This window comes from Rhipicephalus microplus, chromosome 5 (assembly GCF_043290135.1).
Source record: "Rhipicephalus microplus isolate Deutch F79 chromosome 5, USDA_Rmic, whole genome shotgun sequence".
Classification (NCBI taxonomy): domain Eukaryota; kingdom Metazoa; phylum Arthropoda; class Arachnida; order Ixodida; family Ixodidae; genus Rhipicephalus; species Rhipicephalus microplus.
In genome coordinates, this window is record NC_134704.1 from 206,507,315 (window position 1) to 206,521,691 (window position 14,377).

The following is a 14,377-nucleotide window of genomic DNA, read 5'->3' on the forward strand; positions in this document are numbered from 1 at the left end:
TTTTACGACGCAGCAGTGCACATAGTATGAAAGAAAATTGTAACTTGCCTTGTTCATAATTATTATTGAATGCTTAAAATGTGTTTTGTAACATTCCCATTCATGTTTTGATCTGTGACAACGACAATTAAATAAGTAAGTAATCTTTGTAAATAAGTGTGTTCGTTTTTTATATGTCATTCAGGCAATTTAGCATGTTCTTTCCTGCCTAAGCTGTGTGACTGCATGTCCTCATAGTTGCTGCAATTCTGCACATGAAAACAAGATTTTCAGTAGCGTCTCTTCTTCACCAGCCGGCAGGCCAAATGAACGTGTAATAAATAACAAATCGGAGCAGACTACCTGCGAAAGAACCAAACTCGTTTCAGCAATACTGTCAGCGAAAAGCCCACACGTTTTGCAATGTTTCTATGACGTACGGCTTCAACAAGCTTCACCGGCGTATTGCAAAACTAGCGTTATGCGAGCGCGTATGCGCACTGCGATTTCGCCTAAAAAGAAACAAAAACAAACAAGAAAGCACAAGTACGTTTAGATCACTTGGTTGCTTTCAGCATATAGCAGCGCCGTAATTTTTCCCATAAATCTCGTGAGATATGATATGGAAAAAAAGCAGCGGCGAAGAAGCAGATTTCAATGGCAAGTGGCTGTCGGTGGTAGCGGGCGTTTTGCCGCCAGGCGTCGCTGCCGGCGTAAACGTGTTTTTTGGGGGGCAAGCGAGCCCTTCGGGGTGCAGGATAGCTAGTAACGAAGAAAACAACCAGGGAGACTCTTCGACAGGTGGTATGGACAGATACGATTCAAAAGTGGCACCAATATCTAAGATAGGTAGAGTCCGGGGCATAAATAGACGTAGCCACGAGCGCCAAGCGAATTCAGACATAGGGTATATTAACATGCAGGGTGGTAGGAACAGGCTGAAGTGGGAAGAGATAGAAGAAAAGCTAAGGGAAGAGAGGCCGATGGTATACGGTTTTGTAGAAACACATCTCAGGAACATGGAACAACCTCCGAACAATCCGGACTACGCGTGGGAATATTGTAATAGAACATAAGGCAGCAGAAAGGGGGGTGGTATTGGGGCATTCATTCATAAAAGTACAGACTGGCAAAGGGTCAAGCAGGAGTGCAAGGAACATTTGTGGCTAAAAGGAAAAGTGGCAGGTCAAATGACACTTCTTGGTTTCGTGTACTTGTGGACGGGAGCAAAGGCCAGAGAGGAAAACCGGGCAATGGTAGAGTGTATATCAAAGGACATTCAGTAGTTAGCAAGAGAGTGCGAGCTAATTATACTAGAAGACAATAATGCGCACATAGAAGATATAGATGGGTATACCGACCCGACAAGCAAAATGATCATGGACATGTGTGAAAGGCTTGATTTGATCATGTGCAACAGTACCGAGAAGTGTGAAGGGCAAATAACCTGGGAGGTAGGAAGGCTTCAGTCGACGATAGATTATGCACTGATGTCACATATTAGGATGTATGATAAGCTCAGGGGAATGCACATAGATGAAGGTGGCTCTAGAAGTCGGGGTAGCGATCACAAACGTATCAAGCTAAGTTTTGGAAGAGCAGTGAAACTGGGAAGGAGACAAGATGAGCAACTATAGAAAAATTTTTATCCAGCAAGGCAAATTGAACTAGCCACTAAACAAATTGACAAAGTAATCACGGAGGATAATAAGACAGTGTGGACATACACGAATCTAATTAGACTCTTTGAGCTAGAGCTTGCTAAGACACGTGACAAGTCATCCCGGAAAAGAAGACACAAACCCAAAAGTTGGTGGGATGAGGAAGTTAAGAGAGCCATAGCAAAACGTCAGGAAGCCTCTAGGAAACAGAGACATGCTCAGCAGCGGGGTGAAGCGACAGATGATGTTGAAAGAAAATGGGCAACCTTTCTAAGCTGTAGAAGGGATGCATCCCTTCTGATCAACGAAAAGATTAGAAAGAAGGGAGCTCAGTGGCTGGCAGAAGTACATAAAAAAGATAGAAAATCAGCTGCGAAATTTTGGGACCATCTAAACTGCCTAAGAAATGCGACTAGCCTAGAGCAGTTTTATAACCACAGCCCAAGGTGCTAGGCTAGAAGGGGACGAAGCTATTGAATATATAAGAACAAGGGTGACAGAAAAATTTTAACAAAGAAGTACTTTATGCACCACAATAGACAAGGACGAATCAAGTGGTGCAATAGCTCCATTTTCACAACAAGAGTGGGAAAGGGCTGAGAAAAGGGTTCCTAGTAGTACATCACCAGGCCCAGATGGCATTCCAATTAGGCTGATAAAGACATTAGGTCCGAAGTCTAAGCAGGCTTTGAGAGAGGCAGTGAGCACAATAATAATCGATGGTGAAGTTCCAGATGGATGGAAACTTAGCAGGAGGAGCATGATCTATAAAAGAAAAAGGGACAAAGCTGACATAAACAACTACCATCCTATAACAGTGACATCAGTGGTGTACAGGCTGGCGATACAGATTATAAAGGAAAGACTGCAGGCGTAGATAGAGGATGAGGGGGTGCTGGGGGAACTGCAGAATGGGTTTCGTAAACACAGGAGGTTGGAAGACAATCTATTTGCACTGACGCAGTGCATCGAAATAGCAGAAAAGGAACACAGGCCCCTGTAGCTAGCATTTTTGGATATCAAGAGAGCGTACGATAGCGTGGTTCAAGAGGAATTGTGGGGAATACTGGACACACTAGGCGTGGAACATGTAGTTGCTAGTCTTTTAAAGGGTATCTATAAAGGTAACAAGGTAGTTATAAAGTGGGGAAAGCAGGTATCCAAGCCTGCAGAGGTAAAACGGGGGCTTAGTCAGGGGTGCTCCTGTCACCCTTATTATTCATGATGTACCTGCAAGGATTAGAGGCAAAATTAGAGGGAAGTGGACTGGGCTTCAACCTCTCTTTAGTCAAACAAGGAAAACTTATTGACCAGGCACTACCAGCATTAATGTACGCAGATGATATAGTGCTAATGGCCAACAACAAGGAAGATTCACACAGATTCATGGACATCTGCGGTAATGAGGGACATAGGTTAGATTCTAGATTCAGTAAGGAAAAATCAGCAGTCATGATTTTCATTGACAACGAAGGTAGTGAGCTTAGAATACAGGAGGTCACGCTAGAAATAACAGATAAATACAAATATCTGGGCGTATGGATAAGCAATGGGACCGAGTATCTGAGGGAACACAAAGTATACGTGACCAATAAAGGTAACAGGAATGCAGCGGTGATGAAAAACAAGGCACTGTGGAGTTGTACTTTAGGTATGATGTTGTGAGAGAAATATAGAAAGGGGTCATGGTTCCTGGGCTGACTTTCAGCGATACGGTCTTGTGCATGAGATCAGAAGTTCAAGCAAGATTAGAAATTAAGCAACGTGGAATAGCTAAGCTTGCTTTAGGAGCTCACGGGAATACACCAAATCAGGAAATACAAGGTGATATGATATGGAAATCATTTGAGGGCAGGGAAGCTAGCAGCAAGATAAAATTTGAGAAGCGATTGAGAGAAATGGGGGAAGAGCGTTGGGCTAGGAAGGTTTTCAGCTACTTGTACATGAAGAATGTTGACACAAAATGGGGGAACCGAACCAGGAAGTTGACTGGTAAATACTTAGAAAACAGCAGGCGGCGAAACTAAAAAGAACTATCGGTTAAGAAGAAAGTGAAGGAAACGGAGACTGACATGTGGAGAATGGGCATGATTAAAAAGTCCGCACTAGAGATCTATCGAACTTTTAAGCAGGAAATTGCCAAGGAAAGGATCTATGTTAATTCTCGGGGTAGTTCTCTTCTGTTTGAGGCCAAGTCGGGAGTACTGCGAACGAAGACATATCGGGCCAAATACGAAGGGGTAGACACAGTATGCAGTGTGTGTGGAGAGAAAGAAGAAACTGCCGAACACTTGATAATGTTCTGTAAAGGGCTTCACCCTATAGTTCAGGATGATGGCGCAGAGTTTTGCAAAGCAATGGGGTTTAGGGACCGGGAGGGCAAAATAAACTTTAAGCGGGTAGACTTAACTAGAAGGAGGTTATCTGATTGGTGGCTAAAGTCAAGGCACGAGTGAAAATTAAACTCTTCACTGCAAAGTACGAATCCTCAAACTCACTTTTAAGGAAAAAAATAAATATAGTTTTTTGTTCATTAGGTATTACGGCTTGGTGGCGCTAGCCACCACCTGATCTAAAGGGTACAGCCATATCCATCCATTCATCCATGCTAGCACCCCTTAATCTTGGGAAAGTACCGCCATCCACGATCGCTGCCGCGCGCTCGACCTTCTTTCTCTCTTCTTGCCCCCGTTCATGCTCTCCCGGTCTGGGACACTATTTCTGCACTGTGATTGGTGTCCTTTGCAGTTGCCCTGACGCCAGGGTCTCGCGCTTTCCTTGTGTTTTCCTTTTCGCTCGCGCCATTTTTCACAGACGCTTCATGTAACAAACGTAACGCGCACTTTGTTTTCTGTGCTATGTGTGGGCGCTATGCTGTGCTGTCGCGCTTATTCAAAAACCACAGTGAAAATGGTTACGCACTTTTTATGATACCCCAAGGTGAAAACAAAGGCTTGTGCAAGCCGCAGTGGCCGCACAACATCGGCCGAAAAAACTTCCTTCCAACCAAGAACAATGTTTTTTTTGTGAAGTAAGGCACGATGGCTTGCGCAGAAGCAGTAGCTGCACAAAACTGGCCGAAAAAACTTTCTGCCAAAAAAGAACAGTATTCTTTGCGAGGAAAGGCTTTTTTATTGCTCGTATCAAAGCATCGCCGAATGCTGAAGTTGAATTACTGCTCCGGCCTGCTAATCAACATACGTGTTTTTTAGGGATGAAGCTCTTTATGCCGTTGACCGTATGTCCCGTGTCGTCGTAGTAGTACCCAGCTGCAATGCATTAAATGTCAATAAAAACGGTGTCCCAGTTTATCCACGGAGTGAATGATGATGAGTGAAACGAAGCGTTTGTCAGTTCGTTCATGCTTTTGTGCGTCTATGCCTCCATCCATCCATGCGTCTGCCCGTCCGTGTGTAAATTCGTTCATGCGTTCATCCCTCCGTCAGCACGCCTCGCCCCACTCATCATCATTCATCTCGTGGAGGTGTTGCAATTTTTTCTCGGCTATTTGCGCGTTGCTTCAAACAAGATTTGTAATTATTATGCTGAAATACTTTGTTAGAAACAAGAAGGAAGTGCAATCGCTTAACGTTTTTATACAAAATATGTCAGGGGAAGTTGCCTTAAATATACCTTGTTGCGTTAGCCAGCCAGAATACCCGCCAAAAGCATGATCGATCGATGGCACCCATATTTGCGCGAATACAGTTGCGTTCTTAGTCGATCTATAATTCACTGCCTCATGGGGTTTTTTTTCGGCTGACAGTTTTGCTATATTGCTGGAAAGTTATCTACATAGAGATTAGAGCGCGCAAATGTGTTACAAAATTTGTTGCTGTTTCACATGCATGTGACCTCTGTTAGCATATATATATATGCATGTTTTTTTTTGCTGTTACGAATCACTTGATGTATCTTATGCCCCCTGTCTGGAACAAAACGTTGGTCTGCAGTGGGTCCAAATAGATAAATAAAATAATTAAAAATTCAGCTCACGAATCATCCTTCCGCACGCACCTCAGCAATCGTCAAAAATGGGCAGCTATAGTCTGCTTTCGCTACGAGCAATCGCGTGGTATGACACAGCTTCTAGATCGTGCTTTTTATGACTGTTCGGATTCATTTACGAGAACGCTTGCTGAGGAAAACAAATGAATAAACAAATACAGATGAGACTAATTGGCACTTGTGTCCGTGAGTTCACGTTTATGTTTTTATGGCGGGGTGCTAATAACACACGAAAATTCTGAAAGAAATGTGGTTTATTGAAAAAAGGAAAAAAAACACTAGGCGCAACGAAAAAAAAAGGCTGTTACACAGTGATAGCGAAAGTGAGCCACTTTCTGGGAGACCGTGAATGTAGCCGTGGTAGTCACGCCTGCATGTTTTCCGTTCATTAATAAGAAACGCTATTGTTGCGAGGAGAAGACGACTGAAAAATACCTATACTTTAAATGAACTGACTGGCATACAATATGGCGCCTATTCTACGCAAGCTCGCACTAAAGATCGTCCTCTTTCATAATATAGTCATATGTGGCACCCCTTAACATTACACCGGCGGTGAAAGCACCGTCTTGGTGCTTCTTTGGTCCGAGTAATATCACTTTAGCCGAGTTACGTGAACAACGTCAAAACACGGTCGCGTGCTGGCGGCGTTAAGAGGTTCAACTTCATATGTCATGTAAATGACTTGGCACATCACACGGTACGGACTAGAGTACGGTAAAGTGAGCTTTTCGCACATGCGAACTCGCGGTGACGGCGTCTAGAGAAGGATTGGACTGTGTCACCAGGACTGTAGTGGACATAACGATGGCACACGTTGTAGACGAGCCGTTGTCATTCCTGCGAATCGCTCAGGCGCAGGCGAGCAATCTCACGTGCCTCTAGATCTCTAGAGATCACATCGTGGGCATATTCTGACGTGTGGCTGACGGCAGGAACGAGTGTGTCAAAAGGCAACGTGGGTTTTCGTCCGTACAGGAAGAAAAATGGCGAGAAACCTGCAGTATCTTGCCGGGACGTAATATAGGCAAATGTGACAAATGCGAGGGTGGAGTCCCAGTAACAATGGTCAGAATAAACGTACATGGCGAGCATGTACATGATGGTTCTATTTAGCCGCTCTGTGAGCCCGTTGGTTTGAGGCTGATACGCCATTGTCAACTTGTGCTTTGTAGCGTGAGTGTAGTATGTCTTGGATAACTTGTGATAAAAAGTATAGACCCCGATCAGTAAGCAGTTGTCGAGGGGCGCCACGGTGTAGCATGACGTCTTCCAGGAGAATATCAGTGACGTTGGTTGCACAACTGATTAAAAGGGCCCGCGGGATGACATACCCAGTGGTGTATTCTGTGGCGACTGCTATCCACTTGTTTCTGCTGGACGACAAAAAGAACGGTCCTAGTAAGTCAAAAACTACCCTATAGATGGTTCGAATTGCATCTGAGAAAGCTGAAGACATCCCACAGGATGTCTTCTGCTGTTTTTTGCGGTGCTGACAGGATATGCATGAGGCAACGTAACGGCAGACGGATCGGTGGATACCGGACCAAAAGAAGCGCCGTCGAACATGGTCGTGAGTCCTTGACACTCCCAGGTGACAGACTGTCGGAATATCATGCAACTGTGAGAGCACACTCTGACGCTTATGTTATGGTTTGACCAACAGCAGCTCAGGTTCATCAGGATGCATGCTGCAGCGATATAATACGCCATCTTGGAGCAGGAACATACGTAGAGACGGAGTAGTTGTGAGACCACCGAGCCGAAGCGTTATATCTCTGAGGAGAAGGTGACAGTGTTGCTGATCTCCGATGTTGCTGAACGCGAAAGTACCAAAACGCAAGTAGACTCATCGCCCTCAGGAAAGTCTGCTGGGTCTACTGGATGACGCGAGAAGCAATCAGCATCCTCACGCTGGCGGCCTGATTTGTAGACATCCGTGTAAGAATATTCCTGTAGCCGTAGATCCCACCGTCCGAGGCGTTCACTATGATTTTTAGGGACAACAACCAGCATAAGGCGCGGTGATCAGTGACAACTGGGAATGGGCATTTATACAATTACGGCCGAAATTTAGCCACTGCCCAGACAAATGCGAGGCAGTCGCAATCTGTGATGAAGTAATTGCGTTCTGCTGGCGATAAAAGGCGGCTAGCGTATGCAATAAGGCGCTCGCAGCCATGCTGTCGCTGTGCGAAAATGGCTCTGATTTCATGGCCGCTGGCGTCGGTACACACTTTCGTTGGAGCACATATATTGAAGTGACCGAGAATTGCCTCAAGTCGTAAGTCTGGTCGTAAGCTTGACAAAGCCCTCACTTGTTCAGGTCCCCGCAAAAAAGTTCTCATTTTTTTAGTAGTTCCGTGAGCGGGCGTGCGACGTCAACGAAATTCCGCACAAATCTACGAAAGTAAAAACAAAGGCCCAGAAAGCTTCGAACGTCGTTCGCGGAGGCCGGCACAGGCAAAACCTTGACGGCGCGGACTGTCTTATGATCGAGCTCAAAGGCTGGAGTTCATGTCTGGTATGTAAGCGCCGTTGTCAATAAGTGCTGCCACAGTAGTACCATCAACATTTACTTTAATCAAGTTGTTGTGTCCGGGTATTGTGTGCAGAGAAATTTCGGGTCGGGTCGTCAAAGTAGGCTCACCTCTTGGAGCTGCGTTCGTCAGTTTTCCGAGGACTGGCGGTGGGAGGGTGAGGGAGAGCGACGTCGGTTAGTTGAGCGGGACATGTGTCCAGATGGCGACGAGGAGTGGTTTGGCTGGGCGGCTCTGGATGGCAAACCATCGTCTTGTACCGCGTGAATCGCTATCTGAGAACTAGCAGAAGGGCGTCGGGTGTGGGCATAATACGACCATGGCTGGCTATTCCAGAAAGTGCGGCAATGACGTGAAATATGGCCGACTCGTCCACCGTTGAAGCAGATCGGCTTGTCATCGAAAGTTCGCCATTCCGCCGAGTTCTGGTAACGTGCGTGGTTGTTCGGTCCGTGGCACATATTAAGTGTACTGGGCAGTCGGTACTCAGGTCGGTCAATGGGGCATAGCTTCTGAAATCCGGCATTGGCCAGTTCCTGGCACGCAACACTCTTGATCGAAGAAATCATGGCGCGAGAATGGACGGGGGCCCGCACTTGGTCAGAAGGGGGAAATTCTACCTCAATTCTGTGGCGCACGATGTACACAATATTGGGGGAAGCAGCAGGGGCTGGTGGCAAACGGGCTTCCTCGTAGGTAGATGTCACAGCCATGTTGAGAAGACGCGAAAATTGTGGAGTGATACGGCAACTTTCCGCGTCTTCGAAGCGTTGGCATTCACTAATAATGTCGTTTACGCTCGATGAGTTTCCAAACACGAGGATATTGAGGCATCATCGGTTATTCCTTTGAGGATGTGCGCTACCTTTTCAGATTCCGGAATCTTCTTGTGAACATTCCGGTAGAGGGCAAGCACGTGTTGTATATATGTAACGTACGACTCGGTGCAGGACTGTAGTCAGCAATCAAGTCCTTTTTTGCGCAGCACGACGACGCCCAATGGGCTTGCCGAAGGGAACGATTAGTTTCTGTTAACAGATGTCTAAACTCGTGATATCTTCCTCGTGGATAGAAAACGAAACTTTAGCTGTGCCACCAAGGTAGAAAATAATATTGGCCAACATGAGCGTCAGATCTTAATTGAACAGAGCGCTCACCCGTTCGTTCAACTGGAGCCATTCCTTCACGTCAGTACTGTCACTGCCCGAAAGGAGGCCTGGGTCACGCGGTTTGGTCAGTAGGACGGTGTGGTTAGTAGCGGCTGGATGCATGCAGTGCTGTCGGTTGCTGCGTAGTTAGAAGAAGCAACGTTGGGGTAGTGTCCGAAGAATCTTCATTCTCGTCTTGATCAGGCATTGCACAGGCAGCCAAGGAACGTCCGCTGCGTAGAATCGTCCTGGATGTTGACTGTGGAAAGACCCGCACTCTCCACCAAAATGTTACGACGAGAAGGCGTCGAAAAAATACCTTTACTATAGATAAACAGGCAGGCATACCATATGAAGCCCAATCTACACGAGCTCGCACTAAACATCGTGCTCTTTCCTAATATGATCACTTAAGGCACCCCGTAGCAATATTAACGTTTATACCTGTATCACATGTGTACTTCTGACCGGTAATAGTCTGACAAAATAGGATTTTTTGGTCACTATCGACACGCAGATTATGATGACCTTCCTGAAGCAGAGTTTCTTCTCTCACAGGTTACCCAATCGCTAGTTTGTTTTTACAACAACGTCAAAACAAAATTATAAATAATCACGATCTTGAGTCTCTGTTTTATGGTATATGAGCCACTTTTAGAGGCTCTTAATTGTATTGGCAATAATCAAAGGCTTTTTTCAGTTTGAAGATGGCTGCACAAAGCTACTTTCACGCCAAATAGGTAAACACATGGCTAAACAATCCACCATCCACAAAGTCATTGCAATATGTGTCGCTATAAGTACGTGTGTCGCATACTGGCACACAAGCACGAAAAAATATAGAATACAGACGGACATGCCACAAGTGGAACTATATTAGATACAAGCATACAGCATGATATTATGCGGCAGAAAAACATCCGCATCATAGAGCTCCGCAAGAAAACTTTTATTTATTAGCATGCCCGACTTATACGACCTTTCGAAGAAGCTAATCTTTTAATAAATGGCTGCCTTAGCGTCATTAGTTTTATTATCACGTTTTAGAAAATAAATCAGTGCTACTGTGGAGTAGAAGATGCTGCATATAACCCGCCTCCACTGATTCCTGTGGCGTGGCCACGGGAGCGTCGGCGAAAATTGACACCGCGTGCCGCGTGTGCAGCAAGCGAGCGAGAAGAATCGAGGAGGAAGCGGGCGTGTGGAGGAGAGTGTCGTTACTTTCTAAAGATCAAGTGGTTTAAGTCAAGCTAAAGGGGCATTAGGAAAAGTTGCCGTGTTGTCGGTCGCGCAAAGGAATGCCGCGGCTGCATTACAACATCCTATACGGTTCGGTTATCGGCTTTATTTGCATTGGTTAAGGTTTAATGGAAACTAGTAAATAGGAATCGTCAACTGTTTGTTGTTCTGAACACCTAGCTCACTTCAAAGGCATGTCTAGTTCGCGACTACTTCATCGCTTCACTCGCGCGTCGTCCAGTAGACCGACGATACCTCATGCCACCAATCCGCGGATTATCGTAGTGTCACCTTGACGTTCACTTGACTGAGAGTTGCTTTTATTTCATTAGCAAGTATATGAACAGAACACTCTTGCCTGCATCCTGCCGCCGGCATCGCGATCACTCAGACAGATTGCCATCTAACATCCTGCTAACGGCTGGTGATTTTTTCACCCACTTTTCTTTCTTCCTATTTACATTCCATTGGTTCTAATAACTTCCCTTATACATTCCTTAGAACTTCTGTGTGTTAGATCTCAATAACATGTCAAAACACAGAAATATATATATATATATATATATATATATATAGTCTAGTAGATCCTCCGTGAGCGGTCACAACGTGGTTTATTTCGACGTTTCGGCCTAGAGTCTGGCCTTCATCAGGAATAAAGATACAGTTTGTCGGTGCTCAGCTTTATACAATCTCGAATCAGAGGGCAAGGTAAGAGGGAAAAAAGGAAAGAAAAAAAAGAAAAGAAAAGGAAAGAAAAAAAGAAAAAAGAGAAAAATAATATACGGTGAACGCCCCTCGGGTGCCCCCCTTTCACTTTTCCCTCCACTCCCCCCCATCTCTCTCCCCCTCTCCTCCTCACCTTTCTGATGTCAGCGGTCTGTGTATGTTTCCGTTCACTAGCGCAATCCTCCCGATCAGACGGCCCCTCCTGGCACTGGCGGTTCGGTGTGGGGCAAAAAAAGGCATGTCTTTTTTGCCCCACACCGAACCGCCAGTGCCAGGAGGGCCCGTCTGATCGGGAGGATTGCGCTAGTGAACGGAAACATACACAGACCGCTGACATCAGAAAGGTGAGGAGGAGAGGGGGAGAGAGATGGGGGGGAGTGGAGGGAAAAGTGGAAGGGGGGCACCCGAGGGGCGTTCACCGTATATTAATTTTCTCTTTTTTCTTTTTTTCTTTCCTTTTCTTTTCTTTTTTTTCTTTCCTTTTTTCCCTCTTACCTTGCCCTCTGATTCGAGATTGTATAAAGCTGAGCACCGACAAACTGTATCTTTATTCCTGATGAAGGCCAGACTCTAGGCCGAAACGTCGAAATAAACCACGTAGTGACCGCTCACGGAGGATCTACTAGACTATATGCAACGCTACGGCCACTCAACCACCATGCCTGCCTATATATATATATATATATATATATATATATATATATATATATATATATATATATATATATATATATATATATATATATATATATATATATATATATATATATATAATATTATATATATATATATATATATGTATATATATATATATATATATATATATATAGGAAAAATAAGTATACGCCTTTAAACAACTGTTTATCGGTGACGTTTCGATCGGAGACCGATCTTGATCAGACAAAATTTAGTAGGCTCTGACGCGTTTTTGTGCCATATTTCAGCCGAGAGAGAGCAAGAGAAAAAGAAAAAGAAAACGAGAGAAAAAGAAAAAAAAATCTACATATACCAGTGGCCCAAACTACCTATCATGCATTGATAAGCAGCCGAACAGCCGCGTGTGCGTGCTACGCATAGCACGTGCATTAAAAAAGAAAAAAAGAGAAAAAGGAAAACAGAAAAAACGCACCTGGGCCAGTCGCAATACCACCCATTGTACGCTGATAAGTAGTCAAACGACCACGTTTGCGGACTAATAATTGCAGGTGCATTTTGTGAAAAAACAAAAAAAAACGAGTGGTAAACAACATACAATCATGGCAAGTTTTTTGGTCCAGGGGGCTAAATTAAGCAAATTCCAGTGATTAAAAGTAAATTCCAGTGATGAAGTAAATTCCAGTGATGAATCTGATTTCAAGTTCTTCTATAATTCAAACCTTAACTGTGACAGCACCACTCTAATATACCTTCTCGAGTGCGGAAGATGCGGTATTCAATACATAGGACAGACTGACAGAACCTTTTGCATCCGCTTGAATGACCACCGTTCACATGATCATTCACTTCCGGATCTGCCTCTGTCTCAGCATATTAACTGCGGAAACCACCCATTTGATTCTATAAAGGTCACACTCTTACAAAGCGGTTTCTTTAGCCCAAGAGAACGTGAAGAGCGTGAATCATACATGATTTATAAATTTAATATATTTAAAGCTGGTCTAAACAACACTCCAGGCATACTTTCTTCCATTCGTGCTCTGGAAAATTCAGGATAATATTTATACTAACCAAACGTTTTAGTTTTCCTTTTTTTCTTTCCTTCTTCTTCTCTCATTTTTGTTTTTTTAATTATCATTTTTCTTCTCTTCTGGTTTCGCCCGGAGCACGTGTTCAGGCGTGCGGCTTGGGCACGCGCATTCCGAGAAAGGTGGACCACTAAAGTAAAATGACACATCCAAGCCCCGATGTAAAAACTTGAAAAACAACCTCCAGTATATATATTTAATGTTCTTAAGCCACAGGCTGGAGATCGTAGCTACCTGGCATGCGCCTATCCTGCACGTGCGGAGCTTTGACACGCATAGCCCTTGTTTGCTGTTCTCTCCTTTTTTCCCCTTTTTTTCTTTTTCCTTTTTTTTAAATTTATCACATAGTTCTGACGTAGCCCTCCTCACCATGTTTTAAGAGCAACAATGGAGGGGGAGAACAGGTGGAATGCGACAGCGACGATTATCGAAAGGTATGTACTGTGGTATTCTTTACAAGCTACCGGGAAAGCTGATGAGAGGTGAACCTGAGGAGTCAAACTTTTCATCTCTGGATTTTGCTTAATTTAGCCCCGTTGACCAAAAAACTTGCCATGATTGTATGTTGTTTACCACTCGTTTTTTTAATGCACCTGCCAATAATAGCACGCAAACAAGGTCGTTTGACTACTTATCAGTGTATAATGGGTGGTATTGCCACTGGCCCAGGTGCGTTGTGTTTTTTTTCTTTTTTTTCCTTTTTTCCTTTTTTTCTTTTTTTTCCTTTTTTCAATGCACGTGCTATGCGTAGTACGCACACGTGGCTGTTCGGCTGCTTATCAGTGCATGATGGGTAGTTGGGCCATTGGAACATGTAGATTTTTCTTTTTCTTTTTCTCTCGCTTTATTTTTTTTCTCGCTCTCTCTCGGCTGCAAGATAGCATAAAAACGCGTCGGAGCCTACTAAATTTTGTCTGATGAAGATCGGTCTCCGAACGAAACGTCACCAATGGACAGTTCTTTAGAGGCGTATACTTATTTTTCCCTAATTCTACGGCAACCGAAGCCAGACTGTTGTTTATAATCTACATGTATATATATATATATATATATATATATATATATATATATATATATATATATATATATATATATATATATATATATATATATATATACGACGGCTCAGCTGACGCTTTATTCAAGCTACAGCAAGATCGAAGATCGCGCCGATGACGAAAAGGCACGATGCGAAGACTGATGATGGTTATTCACAGATGGGGAAAATGAAGTCCAATGAATTCTTACACTAATTTTCCCCTGTCGACAGAAGGGGCCAGCCTGGCCGCGAATCACGCTGTGGAACGCAATTGATAGGGCTTGAGACGTGA